Raw genomic sequence first — 17791 nt, 5'->3', positions numbered from 1 at the left:
GACTGCTGCTGCACATTGAGTGGATGTTTTCAGAGAACTACCCACAATGACTCCAAGATATTTCATGAGTGGTAACAGCTAATTTAGACGCCATTATTTTGTATGTATAGTTGGGATTATGTTTTCCAGTGTACATTACTTTGCATTTATCAACCGTGAATTTCATCTGCCATTTTGTTGCCAAGTCACTCTCTTTTGAGAGAGCTTTTTGTAACTCTTCGCAGTCTGCTTTGAACTTAACTACCTTGAGTAGTTTTGTATCTTCTGCCAGTTTTGTCACCTCACTGTTTATCCCTTTTTCTAGCTCGTTTATGAATGTGAGGGATGGTTTCCCTAGCCTCTGTTTGCCAAGAGCTGGGAATGGGTGATGTGACGGGTTGTCCCCTCCCGGGATGCAGTCTGGGAGCTATGGGCTCTGAACCCGGACCTGGGCAGGCTTCTCTCATGCTGCTTTGTTGGAGATTTACAGCCAGCCTCACCAGGCCCTGTTATCACCCAGTACAACAGCAGGTGGCACCACACACCCAACTGAGTTACCTGTATGCTTTACCTAAGCCACTCAAGGGCAGACAGCCAATTTCCCAGCTCCCCTCGCCTTGCACCCCTACTGGAGTATAAATCCAGAATTATAACTTCTGACACTGGACAGGGACCTGTGCAAAGTAAGCTCATTAATATAGTTTGCTCTCCCTCGATGTGGGAAAGATACGCAGAAGCTTGTGTTAACCAAGCTGAGATTTTCCCCAGACACTTCATTTAAAGGCACACTAGTTTAGATAAAATATAAAAGAAGTTTATTAACTATAAAAAGATAGATTTTAAGTGATTACAAGTGATAGCAAACAGATCAAAGCAGATTACCTAGCAAATGAACAAAAATACAAACTAAGTCTAACATACTAGAAGGATAGGATTTGAATTAGCAGTTTCTCACCCTGACTGATGATACAAGCAGTCAACCAAGTTTCCATACACAGGCAAGAAATCCCTTTAGCCTGGGCCCAGGATTTCCCACAGTTCAGTCTTTGTTCCTCAGGTGTTTCCAGGAGTTTTCTTGAATGGGAAGCGAGGCCCAGAGATGATGTCAGTCCCCACCAGATATAGCTTTTCCATGTGGCGGGTATCCTTTGTTTGAAGCTCAGTTTCTGGTCCAACTTGTGGAAAAATACAGGTACCAAAATGGAGTTCAGTGTCATTTGGTCTGGTCACATGCCCTTGCATTTCTTGCTGAGTCATAGCAGCCATTATCCATAGGCTGTCTGGAGCATTTCCGAGAAGGCTCACCAGGTGGGGGATAAGCTTCTCCTAAGGCCTGTTGTTTCCCCTAATGGCCCATTACCTTGAATAGGCCCTTCACAACCAGCTGTCTAGACTGGAAGCATTTTGCCTAGTTGGTGTCACCCAGGTGTAACTACATCTGAAATACAGATACATAATCAATATTCATAACTTCAAATACAAAAATGATACATGCATACGAATAGGATAATTATATTCAGCACATCATAACTTTTCCATAGACATCTCACAAGACATATCTTGTACAAAATGCATCATAATTATGTCATCATCATGTTATCATACAACTATGAAGAATATGGAATGCAGTGTCACAGGCGACAGAGGATGGATAATTTGATGATTATCTGTTCTTTTCATTCCCTCTGAAACATCTGGCATTGGCCACTGTCGGAAGACAGGATACGGGGCTACATGGACCTTTGGTCTGACCCAGTATGGCCGTTCTTATGTTGAGCAACACTGGTCCTAGTACAGATCCCTGGGGGACACCACTATTTACCCCTCTGTCCATTTTTGAAAATTGGCCATTTATTCCTACTCTGTTTCCTATCTGTTACCCATGAGAGGATCTTATCTCATGACTGCTTACTTTGCTTATGAGCCTTTGTTGAGGGATCTTGTCAAATACTTTCTGAAAGTCCCGGTACACTGTATCCACTAGCTCACCCTTGTCCACGTTTGTTGACCCCCTCCAAGAATTCTAATAGATTTGTGAAGCATGGTTTCCCTTTACAAAAGCCATGTTGACTCTTCCCCAGCAAATCGTGTTCATCTATGTGTCTGACAATTCTGTTCTTCACTATAGTTCCAATGAATTTGCCTGGTACTAAAGTTAGGCTTACTTGCTTGTAACTGCCAGGATCACCTCTGGAACCCTTTTAAAAAATTGGTGTCACATTAGCTATCCTCCAGTCATCTGGTACAGAATCTGATTTAAATGATAGGTTAAATGTTCTTCTGAGCAAAGTATTTTTTGAAAATCATGTTTACCAATCTGAGATTTTCCAATGAGACTGAACAGATAAAAAATATGGTGATGTTGGTTACAAATAGTTTATCCTGCCCATTTTTGTACTGTGAGGAAAAACATTGTTCCTGGTGAAGCATTGTAAAATAACTGGTGAGGTTATTGCATTTAGAAGACAGCCTGGTTGTCATGGTGAAAGGAGTTCTGAAAATGGAACAGATCATGACATTGGGGGTGTACATCTGTTTGTTTTGTTTTGTTTTTAGTTTACTAAGTCCCTTATCTTGCATCTGGCCTGTGAGAGTGAACCCCTGCACCCCTCTGGAACCCCATTGATTTCAGTGCAGGATTGAGGCCTATGCATGCTTTACCCCCACCATGTGGGACCAGGAATATTTTCACCAAAATGTTTCTAAAGTACATGCAGGAGAGTGAAGGAGAGGTATTTCTGGATTAGAGCACTATCGCTGTTTTGCTCAATTGGTTGAATTTTACACAAAAGTAGGTGGCATTTTCCCACCTCATACAGTTTTCTAGTAAAAATACTGCACTAAGGGCCTGATCAGTTTATAAGTACCTACACGGGGAACAAAAATGGTTTCTTCAATCTAGCATATGGTATAACAGGATCCAGTGGTGGGAAGCTGAAGGTAGACAAATTCAGACTGGAAATAAGGCTCAGTTGTTTACAGTGAATGTAATTAACCACTGGAACAATTTACCAAGGATTGTGATGGATTCTCCATCACTGACAATTTTTAAATGAAGATTGGATGTGTTACTCAAATATATGCTGTAGTTCAAATAGGTATTAATTCAGGGAAGTCCTAAGACATGTGTTATACAGAAGGTCATCAGATTAGATGATCACAATCCTTCTGGTCTTACCTGTGAATCTATGAATCCTCCACTGCCCTGCTCCTTCTGTAGTAACTTTCACTTATGCAAGGTTGGTTTAAAATACTGTCAGATCACTGTATAAAGGGTAATGACTAGACAAAGTACCTGGCAATGGGGAATCAGGCCCAAAGAGTGAAATTCACTCCCTCATCGCAGAATATTAGTGATTAGACTTTTGCATGGAACTAAGTGTGACGTTGCACTCCAAAATGCCTTATAGAAATATGCTTATGAGTGTAAATATGACATAACTGGAATATGTTTTATGCTAGATATGCCATGTAACATCTTTGTGCAAAGATTATGTTCTTCTGCATGTATTCATCCTATTTGTATGAATGTATCATTCTTGTATCTGAAACTAGAAATATGAAATATAACTCTAAAGTCCTATTGTAATTATGCAAAGTGTGGGCCATTTATGGTGGTTTGGAATCTTGATGGCTCCCATTAACCAGGATAACTGACTGTAGATGGCTCTGTTTACTTGTAAGTCTTTGTATGCTGGCAAGTGGGTAATGAAGTCTTACAGTGACATGTGATCATGTCACCTGAACTGGAATCCATCTTTAACCTGGTGCTTTTCCATTTAGAAGGAGGGGTGGGGACCCAGAGAGAGACAAAGGATTCCCGCTTTGTGCCAAAGCGCTGTAAGGGGGTGGAACAGAACAAAGGGGCTGCAGTCATGAGACATCCCCTAGCTAACACCTGAGCTGGAAAAGGACTGTACCAGAGGAAAGGACTGGGCCCAGACTAGGAGGAGGCTAGTCTGTCAAAGAAACTTATTGGAACATCTCTGAGGGTGAGATTTACCTGCATTGTTTCCTACTGTATTAGGCTTAGACTTGCGTGTTTTATTTTATTTTGCTTGGTAATTCACTTTGTTCTGTCTGTTACTTGGAACCACTTAAATCCTACTTTTTGTATTCGATAAAATCACTTTTTACTTATTAATTAACCCAGAGCAAGTATTAATACCTGGGGGAGCAAACAGCTGTGCATAACTCTTTATCAGTGTTATAGAGGGCGAACAATTTATGAGTTTACCCTGTATAAACTTTATACAGGGTAAAATGGATTTATTGGGGATTTGGACCCCATTGGGAGCTGGGTATCTGAGTGTTGGAGACAGGAGCACTTCTTAAGCTGTTTTCAGTTAAGCCTGCAGCTTGTGGGGGACGTGGTTAAGACCTGAATCTGTGTTTGCAGCAGGCAAGTGTGTCTGGCTCAAACAAGGCAGGGTTCTGAAGTCCTAGGCTGGCAGGGAAAACCGGCTCAGAGGTAGTCCCAGCACATCAGGTGACAGTCCCAAGGGGGTTTCTGTGACCCAACCCGTCACACTAAAGTATTTGCACCAAAACCTTACAGGCTATAAGAACGAGCACTGCCCTCTTACATGACCCTTCTGAATGTCTTCTCTCTGCTCCAATGTGTTCCTTACCTCTGCCCCTACCTTATTGGAGGCCCTCTGCAAGACTATGTTGTCTCCAGTTCACTTCAGTAATTTTCTTTTCAGGCCTGGCTGCACAGAACCCTCAGACATCAGTTATGTAGAGGTAGCCAGCCCATCAGAGTTTCACAGTGTGTCTGAGCTTTAATCATTTTGTGGCCATTTGTTATGATTGTTCATTTCTGATTCAGTCATCAATTATTACCTACCATGAAACTATCTTTGCCATCATCTCTCCTTTCACCCAGGGTTCTGTACAAGTTCCTCAGTACTTTTTGATAAAAATATTTTGTCCTTTCTGATGATTTGAAGCATTCTATAATTTGTGCACCCTGTAATATTTTGGATGTTGCAATAGAAAATATTTCCATTTCAGTCTGTGTTCCACATTGGTTGCATAGTTGTTCCTCTTTCAGTTTTTACTGTGCCTTGTCTTCCAGGTTACACCCCCAGTTTATTCTTCCAGATTCTTTATTTAATAAGAGACTGCATTAGCTTTGCAGATCTTGCTGTAGTGAGGTAGTCATTCTAGTCTGATAGTACTCTGGCTTGTTGTTTGTTTCATTTTTTGTTCTTTCCAGTGACTCATTAATATTTTAGGTGTTTGTCTAGTCTTGAGTGTTCATTGGAAGGTCCACACTTGGATGAATTTAATCCCAAATGACTATTTTTGCTTTTCTGAATAAAATAACATGTTTTTGTTAAAGATGATTACATGTAATCATCTTTAACAAAAACATATATTATATATAGAGTTTATATTGTGTGTGTGTGTGTGTGTGTGTGTGTGTGTGTGTGTATGTATGTGTGTATATATATATACACACACACACACACACACACACATATAATATATATACACACACGCACACTATATAAACTCTCTATATAATATATGTTATATAAACTCCAACAAATGGGAAAATTGCTTACTAAACAATTAAAAACCTGTGTTGTCATCTTATATTTAGCTTGTAAGCACTCGGGGGCATGGACCATCTGTCTGTTATGTCTGCATAGCTGCACAGCAAAATGGAGACCTGAACATTGACTGGGGCTCCCAGGGGCTATCACAATATAAAACTATATAAGTACACGCACACACATTATATATATATTGTGTGTGTGTGTGTATGTGTATATATATATAGTTTTATATTGTGGTAGCCCCTGGGAGCCCCAGTCAGTGTTCAGGTCTCCATTTTGCTGTGCAGCTATGCAGACATAACAGACAGACGATCCATGCCCCAGAGTGCTTACAAGCTAAATATAAGATGACAACACAGGTTTTTAATTGTTTAGTAAGCAATTTTCCCATTTGTTGGAGTAGGCATGTATTGCTTAACAGCCAGGAAAGGGAAGAAAAAGTACAAAAATCCCTTTTGAAATAAATAAATGAAAAAACTGTTTCCTATTACGTTGTTTTAGCTTTTGTTTGTGTGCAATATATTTTCTTTCACTGTTGTTCATGTGATTGAGATTTGTAGTCTTGAATAATATTTTGTATAGTTAACATGGTTGTTTAGAAAGAGAAGCCAGCCATGGCCCTAACATGTCTGGAATGGTTAGAAGTCAACTGTGCTGATTCTATTCTATATTTTCTTAGGCTTTGACAAACAATTTTTGTGTGGCAAGAAGGGAAACCAAAACATACAAGTCATATACAGTTGTGAGGGGAGGAGAAAGCACTGTCAGTGGAAAAAATTCTATCCTGAGATCCCAAAAAGCGATGGGGTCCCAAGCACAAAATTGATTAATTTTTTAGAATCTATTGTGCTATCTTTACTAATGTTGATTAGTACCTTGCTCTTAAACTAGTCCTTTAGGAACTGTTGGAACTAATGATGGAGTGCAGCACTGTTCTTCTTGAGGGTGACACAATCTGATCCTTAATTAACTTATTCCTCAATCATCTTGAGTTTTACTTAAATATACTACTACTACTTGAATCCATCACTTCAACTAGAATTGCATTCCCTTTAGTCACCATGCTATCTGTAAAATGACACCTCCTTAAATTCCTTTTAATATATATGTTTTGTTTTAACTTCATATAGTATTAGGGACATTTGTCTAGGTAAATTCAAATGGAATCCCATCCTTAATTTTAAGATGCTTGATAATTAAAATTGGGTGCCTTCATCCCTCTCCTCTACAGAATATCATACATCCTGATCAGTTTGAGCCAGTACATTAATAATAAAATGGAATACATATTGTATCAGTTTGTCCCTGTTTTCAGTCATTGTTTTTGCTATTGTTAATGGTCAATAAAGTGAACATAGGTGCTATATTGTAGACTGAACATCAGGAGGAGCTCCAGACTCACATGCAGAGCAAACTCTTCTTACTCCCAGTTCATCTGTCCACAATCAAGTTGTTTTTCTCAGCTTTCATCGAGTCTTTTCCCTGGAAACTTGATCCCACTTCAAAAGCGTAGGTCTCCTACCAGGCAGTAACAGGATAGTTTGCTTAATATACTTTTAAGAAAATTCATTTAAAAAATATTGTCTTCAGCTTTAAAAAAATTTATGTCAGTTGAATGTTTTTGTATCCATAGCTTAAATGGCAAAGATGATAGAATGAATATACGTGTATATTTAACAGACATTGGAGGCAGAAGTCTGAAATGTGTATTATCAGTGTCCTTATAAGAAGATAGAATAATTAGGAGAACCTCAAGAATTTTGGCAACATAGAGGTGATAAAACAGTGAATGCTAGAACATGCTTCACCTCAGACAAGTAAGAAGTTGTCTAATGTGTATCTTATAAAATCTAATATTATGACTAAGTTTTAGTGCAGAAAAATACCATAATGTTAAGTAAATGATGACAGTATATCTCAGCCAGTGCTAATAATAGTAGACGTACTCCCTAAGGGGCTGATCCTGCAAAGACTTATGCACGTGAATAGTCTCACTGAGTTCTCCTAGGTAATATCGGTAGGTCATGCCTGGGAGAAAGGCTGAATGTTGACATAATTGTTGCTTGCCCTGTTTTGCCAGCAAAAGTTACTTACCAGTCTGGGCTGGTTTTTTTGGAGGGGTGCGGGTGGGGACTCTGACTCATTTTTTTGAAGTTGTGCTAAATTAAGTTGGTTTCTAAATGTGGACATTGACAAATGTGTATTTCTTTGCCCTCTATGGTGACCACTATCTGTGGGGCTGTAGGGATAAACCAGGTAGAATTAGGGATGACTATATTAATTGTGAAGGAAGCCTGTTTCCCACTATGGAGAAAGTAGAAGCTAGCCAAGTAACTGGAGAAATTTTGTATCCCAGGGAAACTAGCTATATAGAAGTTACTAAAATAACTTGGCCCTTCCTCCAGCTTTCTTGTGGGCTCTGAAGTCAGGCTTTTTGCTTCACTAGGAGTAAAAAGGATTTCCCACTTTTCCACAGTGGAAGGGAAAATACCAAGGTGCCTGGATATAACTGTGCATGAATCTTTGACTTTTCAGGGAGAGCTAGTAACTGTCAAAGGGTCTCCCTCAGATTCAGGGAATTACTTCCTGGCATTCTGAGCCTCAGTGTAGAGAAAGCTTCTGGCTCTTGATGAAGCAAGAGAGCGAGAACTGCTCAGGGAGCACTTCAAGATGTTTCTCCTTTTTTCTGTTTTTTACCATTTCTGGTTTGGGTAGCCTGGGGAGAGTGCTCCCATGCTGAAGAGAATCAGCCATTTTAGAGAGATTGCTTTTAAATATACCCTAAAAAACATATCGACCCCCCACCCCAAGTGAAGGAAAATGTGGTAAAACTCTCACTTGTCCTGTTTAGCTAAAATTCAAGAGTAACATAAGGTTTAAAAAGAAACAGGAAATCACAGTTCTGCCAAATTACCACCTCACAGAGACAGAACGTTCCATAACTGTTTAGACATTTGTACTGCATCCATCACTGCTGGATCTGAGCACCTGTCTTGAGTAGACCATGTTCAAGAACATGACTGAAATCTCATTATCTGCCTCTGTGCACTGAAGTAAAGCACCCAACTTGTCAGTGTCTAGATTAGTGGACGTGGCATGTTAGAGAAAATCCTGACAGTTAATTAAAAAAAAAAAAAAAGTACTGTGTATTTTTCAGGCAGGATCAGGAGTTTCCAGTAAACATGCATATTGTGACTTTATCTAGCTAAGTGAAGGGATCAGAAAATATATTCAGGCTTGTTATTCAGTTGCTTACTGTATGATGTGCTGTTAGTTGGTAATGGTTGTATAAATGTTTTGAAATACAGTGGAGTCACATCATACGTGCATTTAACTTACGCAAATTCAACTATACGCGTGCAATGAGCGTATGCCCCGGAGTGAGCGTGAGATGGGAGACGTGAATCTGCTGTTCGCTCAGTCGGTCTCAGTTCCTGCGTGCCTCTCATAGTGTGAGCATCTCGCCGTGCTGAGTGTGATTCTAGTGTTTAAAGATACGTATTTTTCATACAACATGGCCCCTAAATGCAAGCCAACTACTTCATCTGGTGCTCAACCAAAGAAACAGCGATCTGTTCCAATGCTGGAGAAAAAACTGGCTGTGTTGGACTTATTGAGAGACGGTATGTCGGTCTCCAGCGTGGCGCATAAATATGGCCGCAACAAATCTAGGATCCATGCCATCAAGATTCGAGAGAGAGAAATTCGTCAAGCCGTGGTATCAAGTGCTCCAATAACTGCTAAGGTGACAAGCCAGGTGCGTGATAAGACTTTAGTGAAGACTGAAAAGGCATTAAACTTTTGGCTGGAAGACATGAAGCGTAAATGTGTGCCTATCGATGGCAACATGTTGCGAGAAAAGGCTTTTAGCCTCTACGTGCTGTTCAAACCTCCCGCTGAAGAGGGACAGCCTTCTGATGAGAAGGAATTCAAAGCCAGCCAAGGTTGGCTTAACAGTTTTAGGAACGCTTCAACCTCAAAAATGTGCAGACTACTTGTGAAGCTGCGTCTGCTGATGAAGAGGCAGCAAAAGCCTACCCCAAACAATTAAAGAAAATCATAGAAGAAAAGGGCTATCTTCTGGAACAAGTTTTTAATGCTGATGAGACTGGGCTCTTCTGGAAAAAAAATGCCCAACCGCACTTACATTTCGAAATAAGAAAGACAAGCCCCTGGCTTCAAAGCAGCTAAAGACCGTGTGACTGTGTTGTTTTGTGGCAAAGCGGCTGGGAATTTAATAAAGCCGGGCTTGCTCTACAGGGCTGCAAATCCCCGTGCCCTAAAAGGCAAGAACAAAAATCTCCTGCCTGTGTTCTGGCAATCAAATAAAAAGGCTTGGGTGACGGCAGTATTATTTCTGGATTGGTTCCACAAGTGTTTCATTCCGGAGGTCAAGCGGTACCTCGAAGAGAAAGGACTTGACTTTAAAGTGTTGCTGATCGTAGACCATGCTCCTGGTCACCGAGGCACTCCGGTTTGCGCATAACAATGTTGAAGTCATCTTTCTCCCCCCCAATACCACCTCCAACCTCTCGACGAAGGCGTGATTCGCTGTTTCAAGGCCATGTACATGAGGCTTACGTTCTCACGGATACGTAGCACTGAGGATGCTGATCCCAATCTTAATGTGATGGAGTGTTGCAAGTCCTTCAACATCGCCGATTGCATCACTTATATTAAACAGGCAATGGATACAGTCAAGCCTGAAACAGTCAATGCATGTTGGCGAAACCTATGGAAAGAATGTGTGAATGATTCTAAGGGTTTCCCGACATTGACAAAGAAGTGAAATGCATTGTTCAGGTGGCCAGGCAACTGGGTGGTGATGGCTTCGTCGACATCCTTGAGGAAGAAATTGAAGAATTAATTGAGAGCTTTAGAGAAACATTGACTAACGAAGAGTTAGAGGAACTGATAAAATCATCTGCAGAAGACGAAGATGATGACGACGAACAGGAAGAGCCAGTAAGTTGGAATCTTCATAAATTTGCTGAAGTGTTCCAAGCAGCGAAACACTTGAATGATTTAATTTCTGAATACGATCCTTCTATGGAACGAAGCCTCAAAATCACACGTCGTATTACAGATGATTTGAGACCGTATCAAGAAATGTTTGAGCAGCTCAAGAGACATCAGCAACAGTTGCCTATCACCATGTTTTTCAAGAAAAAACAACCAGCAGCAGATGAGCCTGACCCATCGTCTCCTGGATCAACATCCAGCCCTGATGACCCCCCAATAGTGTCATTGTCATCGTAGACTAGCAAGAATATCCAGGATGAATGGTGAGTGGTTAGGTTTACTGTTTTCCTTTTTTATTCATTCATTCTTCTGACTCTCTCTTTCTCTCTCTTTTATGTAATTAGAAATACAGTACTGTAAAATTATATTTTGCATATGTACTCTTTATTGTATACTGTACATTACTGTATACATTATACATTTATACATATTACTGTACAGGGTTATATACTGTACATAAAACCATGTATACTGTACTTTATGGGCGATTTAAGGGATTTTCAAGGGTAATTTTGACTATACGCGATTTTCGCCTTACGTGCTGACTTTAGAACCTAACCCCCACGTAAGATGCAACTCCACTGTATATCAGTAATGTGACCTGACTTATAAATATTTTGTTATCTATAATTTGGTTTCAGTTACTGCTGAGTATCTCCTTGGTCTGATATCTTGCATTCATAAAAGCTAAAGGAATTAAGGTAATATCAGGAAAGCATAGTATATGTTACATACCACGTTAACCAGATTAACCAGATTTATAAAAATAGTAAATTTGCCTTTTGGCAGCCAAGTGATAACTTACATGGTAAATGGGTCAAAAAGCAGAGTCACAGCAAACATCAGACTGATCTCTTTATAATGATCTGTTTTTAAAGTTGTCTTTCATCAGTTCTGAACAATCTTACGTTGTAAGTGAATTAGTTTGGTTTTAGAGCTCAATTATCTGAATTAACAAACTACCCTGAAGGTACAATTAACGGAAAAGAGAAAGGGAACATAAAATAGTTGACAACTTGTGGGGAAGCACACAGTGTAAAAAAAACCCAAACAATCTCCCCAAAATCACCAACTCTGTGAATTCTCTCCTTTCAGGTAAAGGTTTAAATGTCAGAGTTTATTGACCGGTAATGATCATTGGAAAGGGCTTTTCCTTGTTTTGATCTCTCTTCTAGTTAACCCCATGGGCTCCTCTCCCTTTTATCTTGTACTTAAGTTGTTTTCCAACTTTCTTTTAATGTTTGTGGGGAGCAAAAATCAGCCCTAGATTTTTGTCATATTAGAGTTAGTAACATTATATTTCTGTATTTTATTGATTATAGTGAGAAAAAGAGCCTTGTGTAAAACGAGAAAATGTCCAGATCTTTCAGATTTTACAGTTAATGCCTGCCAATAACAAGCCTTGCCAAGCAGCTAATTTGTAATTTACAGGTCTTAATGTTTAGTCCTTAGTGATATTTGAGTAAATATCATCATTCTTTGATGTCCAAGTTTATCAAAAGCATTTTGAATGGCATAGATGAAAGTCATGGTGCAAAAACAGTCTTAGTTTCTTTCCAAATGAACAGGTTAAATGAAAGCCGTTTTAGAAGCTTGCATTTTATTTAGACTCAGTGAAGTCATACAAGCTTAGAAATAATTATATAATGAAACACCCCGTCTTTGTTCTTTATAGCAACACTGCCTTTTTGTTTGATGTGTACTGTTCTTGAAGAATAACCCCACCCCATTGTGTCAGTTCATTTTGTTAAATCAGTTAGATGCATGAATTTTTAAAAATAGTGTTGAGCCACATACTTTAAGATGTCTAGTTTTCTCCTATAGTTCATCTTTTAATATAAACCAGGATTTCACATCAAAGAAGCTGTTATATTTGGTATTTCTGCTTTCTTTGAGAGTGTATTGTGACTTCTTGTTGAAAATCTCTACACTCATCTTCTGCCACTAAGTGCATTATTAAAATAGTTCAGGTTTTTGGCATGGATTTTGATACAACATGCAAATTCCTTGGCTTTACAAAACACTCAGGGGGGCAGAGTTTGGGGAATTTGCTAAAAGATGGATAATGAAAGCAAGGAAACTAAGTTCGTTATTTACTCTATTGCATCACTGTATTACAGGATTTCGGAAGCGTACCCTGTTGTATGAACCGTACATGCTGCTATTCCTACAGGCACAACAGGGTAATTTAAGGGGCATCATTACCTTAAAATCATACTGGTGTCTGATTTTTTTTTTTTACCTAAGGTAACTAATTGAAAGGTTAAAGGAGATGAAAAAGCATTGTTGATTTACTTCATGTATTTGACAGCACTTTGTGCATAGTCATTTTCACGGTTTCTCCCATGTAGGTAAGTAGGTAGTTTTACCCTCAGTTTGTTGGGTTTTTACACAGCAACAAGTGAGACAAACATCTTACAATCACATTTTTTCCCTATATTTTAACACCACAAACATTACCAGAGGCACTTGATGGCAAAGTTACTATTTGAAACTATTTTTTAATTAATTTTAAAAAATTGACCAAATTTCCAGTTAGCAGTGGCCCTTTACAGATGGAGAAACCCAGCCTTACCTCATACTTAAAGCCCTTAGCCTTCAGTTTTTACTGATTTTTTTTTTTTTAACTGAACATTTCCCAGATTTTACAAAAGCTGTGGTTCATTTTTTTAAATGATTTTTTTCACTCAGATTTTGGATTATTAAAGTAAATAAAAATACTGATTACATTAAGGATATCCAATACATTACATTAGATAGATATGTTTACATTAATAATTAATATAAGTGTAAATGAAAGGTTGTTAAAGTAAAGGCAGTGTAGTGGAAGAAACACGTGTGTGTATGTATACATACTGTTAATGTACAGTTCTTAAAACCATAGAAATGTAGGGCTGGAAGGGACCTTGAGAGGTCATCTAGTTCAGCTCATGCTGAGGGAGGACCAAATAAACCTAGACCATCCATGAAATAAACCATAGCATTAAACTGCTTTTACTTTTATTACTCTTACTTTTCTCTGTTACTTTTCTTCCTATCCCCCAATATTAACTCTGATATTTACCTAGAAAACTGTTAAGTTAGTTTTTGGCACTCCCGTTTTTTAATTTTTGTAATAAACACTGAAAAATTCCTGTGAATTTTTAAACAAAGAATAAACCAAAAACAACTCTAATACATTCTCAGGCAGCATTTGTCTTCCTTTGCCTTCCTGGAAATATTTTTGTTGGTTTGTGTGTGTACAATGAAATCAATATTTACCGATTTAAAAATGCAATCCTTCCAAGCTTAATTATAAATGCCTTTATAGGCAGATTCAGTTGCTGACAATGCCTCAGAATGAGACCAGCATACCACGATGAGCATTCTAACCGTCTAACAGGTCTAGCAGATTGCATGTGGGGGGACAGATAAGCAAATGGTAACATCAGGAGAAACTGTGCGTGCTTAGACACAATCTCCCCAATATATGTCCCCTACTCAGGGCTCGTGTTTAAATAGTGGCATTTGTGGCACTTGTGTTTCCACAGCATGATGAGGGCCTGATCCTGATTAAATATTAACAATGGAGAAGTTGTGTGACTAGGCCAAGGTCACATAACAAGCCTGAGGCATTGTCAGAACTGAATCTTCCTATAAAGGCATTTATAATTAGGCTTGGACGGTATCCTCCCCAGTGAATGGCTGTACCTGTGCTCCGCATAATACAGTGAATGAAGAGAGGAGCTGCTGTAAAGAGGCCATAGGCTTTTGGCGTGTCTATCTAGTTCTGCATGATTGCTGAAGATCTATAGTTAGAGATAATCCTTGTCCCAGGAGCTTACAATCTAATTACACAGACAAACAAGATATAAACAAACATGTCTTGTTAGCCAACCTTCTTTTAAAAAAAAAAAAGTACAGTCCACTTGCGCCCCTCTTCCTCTACATTGTCCACAGGCCCAGCCAGCTTATTGACCTCTGTTGACCCAATCTGTCTCCTTTCCATTCTGTCTGCTCCACTACAACACTATCTGCTCTCCTCCCAAATCAGATGATGCTTGTGTAACTCAGAGTATGTAAAGGCAAGCTGTGTGGTTCCAGCTGCTCTCCTCCCCTCCCCTCCATCTCAGCATAGGGGTATATTCATGAAGGCAGCTTTTGCCTCAGGGTCCCCTAAGGTGGGGGCAATGGGTCAACATATCCTCTCCTACCTCTACAATCCATGCACTCCAGTAGTTCTTCCCTCCCCACCACTAAAAATAGAGAGAGGAAAATTACCTACATCTTCTGGAACACAGAGATTTATACTCACTTTTGTGCAGCACTTTGAGCTTCTTTGGTAAAAGGTATTATATGAATGTAAAATATTATGATTTGCTTGTGCCTTTTTCAAGCAAACATATTTTAAAACATCATGCTAATATAACATTTCCATTGGGTTTCGGCAATAGCAGAAAACATGCTGTCGTCTTTTAACATAGTTGAAATAATGTGCCTGGCAATACATCCACATGTCCTTATCATCAGGTCTTGCATCATCCCTTTAGAAAGTACTGTGCGATTCTGATCTCTACATATGTATATGAAATCCCATACCACAAATATTGACTTTATTTTTTATCTTTAGAAGGTATGCTTCATAAAGGTGTTTATAATGTAACTATCACTGTATTGTTATGGGTGCTCCGTGTACTTCCAGTACTTTCATATGAATCAAATACAACAAATCGTAATGTTTGTATCTAAGATTCAGACTCTTTCCAAATTTGTCCTATTTATTTGAAAATTCTTCATGCTGTTCTTTCAAAATGGGCACCAATTGAACTGAAATATTATCAGACCAAAAAACAGAACAGCCTTGTCTCTTATTCCAGTCTTAATTTCTTTTGGAATACATTATTATAATATCTATAATGATAAGAATCATATACTTCCTGAAAAATCCTTTACATTGTTGTCTTGAACTTTCTCTTGTCAGGTGATAAATCATGTGCTACAGGCATGAGTATAATACAAAAGGGAAATTGGGTTCTTAAAAATTCGATCTTCTAATAGCTATGTAGACTGACAAAATAAGATATCAAAACAATGTGTATAAAGACAGTAAGCTTTCACAGTAATTACTAAGTCTTTCCACATTTTTTTAAAAAGAACCATTAAAACACAAATTTGCTGTTTGTGCTCAGGTCAGTACTGGAATCAACTCCAGAGAGAGTGGTATAGTAAGACTAACGTGCTTTGGCAGAGGTTTTAGAGAGGTTTGCACAGTAGCCGTCCTTCTGAGCTGGGTTAGACAACACGGTAAAAACTCTTGAGTCTGTCTGAGCTTTTTCTACTACAGTTTACAACAGTGCTACTACTGCTGGAGCTGCACCTGTTAGGAATTACAGGGCTGAAAAACACTAGCATAGATGCAGTCTAGGTACTGTACTTTGCAGTACTATGAAGTGTACCTGCATGCAGAGACAGCAGCCATTTGGTTCTCACAGTTGCTGTGTGTGCTGTTACGGAAGACACACACACACACACACCCTCTCTCTCATGGAGACTTGTGTTCTGTCTTTTTATTTTCTTTAATCTAAAATGATTCCTTTTAGGCTGGAAGCATATGTTTTGCTCTTTGGAGACTTATCAATGATAACGGAGGAAAGTATGTCTTTTTTTTTTTTGTTTTTTGTTTTTTGTTTTTTTGCTGTGTCACACCCCAAAGTGCAGCTGTTACATAAGTGGGGTGAGTTTAACTGGTGCTGCCTGTATTGGGGGAAGTAATGACCAGTACAATACCCTTTCAGAGTTCTTGGGATTTTTTCTGTGTTCTGTTATAGTTAAAATCAGAATGATACACATGCAAGAAGCCAGAAATAAAATCAGGGCGGAGTGTACAAATATGCGAAGTCTTGAAACTAAACATCTCCACTAGCTTCAACAAATGTTGCCATGGTGGTAGCAAAATACTGCTGGAGTGCATTATTGGGATAATATAAAAGATGGTGGGGAAAAAAACAAACCCACATTGAAATGCTTAAAAGAACGGGTGTAGTGGCTTAGAGTGCTAATCCTGTCCCGCTGTGCACCACAGCCTACTAAAGTTGGGTAGTGAATTTTAACTGCAGTTATAAGCAACATGACTCCAAAAGACGGTGCCAAAGTGTGTTTAGTTCTAAGGCACTGTCTTTTGTGTATGTTGGGGTGAGGAGGAAGGAAGGGTGAGCAGTTTGGATGAAGAGTAACTGACTCTTTCACAGCTTAGCTATAGTTAAGCCTTTTGATCAGAGGCTTTAAAATAACAGGGTTCTAAATGTTTGGTGTTCAGCTGTTGTAGTCTTCCTGATGCAAATTTAGACTTCAGTGACTACTGATTGGTCAGGGAGAAATAAAAAAACAAAAATGACATGAAAAAAAATGACATGAAAGAGGAAAAGCATATAAGATGGAAGGAGCAATGATCTTCTAAAGAAAAAGCTGCACTAAGAGTGCAGTCATTCAGTACTCTGGAGCCTGGAAGAAATGGCAGATGTAAGGGCAGCTGCTCCCTTGGCTAGTGTGTATCAATTGTTGGCAATTTGTATGCAAATCCAGGAAGCGGGGATGTTTTTGTGGTTGAGGGCCACGCAAGAATCAGGCACTAGGCATTCTGTTCTCAGTTTTGTCACAGACTGTGACCTTGGGCAGGTCACTTAAGCCCCAACTTTCTTAAGTGTTCACTAATTTTGGATACCTCAATTTTTGGTGCCCAGTTTGCGACATGTGGGGACTGATTATCAGGGATTCTGAGCACTAGGTTGCTTAGGGCTCTAAGGCACTTTCATCCATTCTTACAACTTTTTTGCAGTTTTGGCATTTTGTTGTGTCCTTTGTATTATCCCTATAATGCATGCTACAGTATCTTGCTATTCATCTGGCAACATTTGTTTGTGATAGACAAGCTGTTTAGTTCAACTCAGTTTGAGCTAGGGGTGCTCAGCACCTATGAAAATAGTGTCCTTCATGTGTCAAGTTGGGTACTCAAAATTAAAGACTTAAACTAGTAGATGCTTTTGAAATGTTGTGCCTTAACCGCTGCCTCACTTTCCCTATTTGAAAAATTAGGTTATTTATTCTCAACAAGGGTGTTGTGAGGTTTAATTCATTTGTAGTTGTGAGATGCTGGGATACAGAAGATGAGCACCATAAAGTGCCTATAATAAGTAAATCAAGACCATATTTTACACCTCCGATTGTAAAGCTCAACAAATATTTTG

The 17791-nt window shown here is 39.0% G+C and overlaps 1 protein-coding gene across 1 annotated transcript in view; it reads left to right on the top strand.

Annotated features, from left to right (window-relative positions):
• Window positions 1-17791, top strand: part of LOC112103660 (mitochondrial intermediate peptidase-like) — a 121526-nt gene that overhangs the window by 25588 nt on the left and 78147 nt on the right. The window lies entirely within an intron of this gene.

This window comes from Terrapene carolina, unplaced genomic scaffold (genome assembly GCF_002925995.2).
Source record: "Terrapene carolina triunguis isolate 2854851 unplaced genomic scaffold, T_m_triunguis-2.0 Scaffold141, whole genome shotgun sequence".
NCBI lineage: Eukaryota > Metazoa > Chordata > Testudines > Emydidae > Terrapene > Terrapene triunguis.
This window is presented reverse-complemented; position numbering and strand designations above follow the sequence as displayed.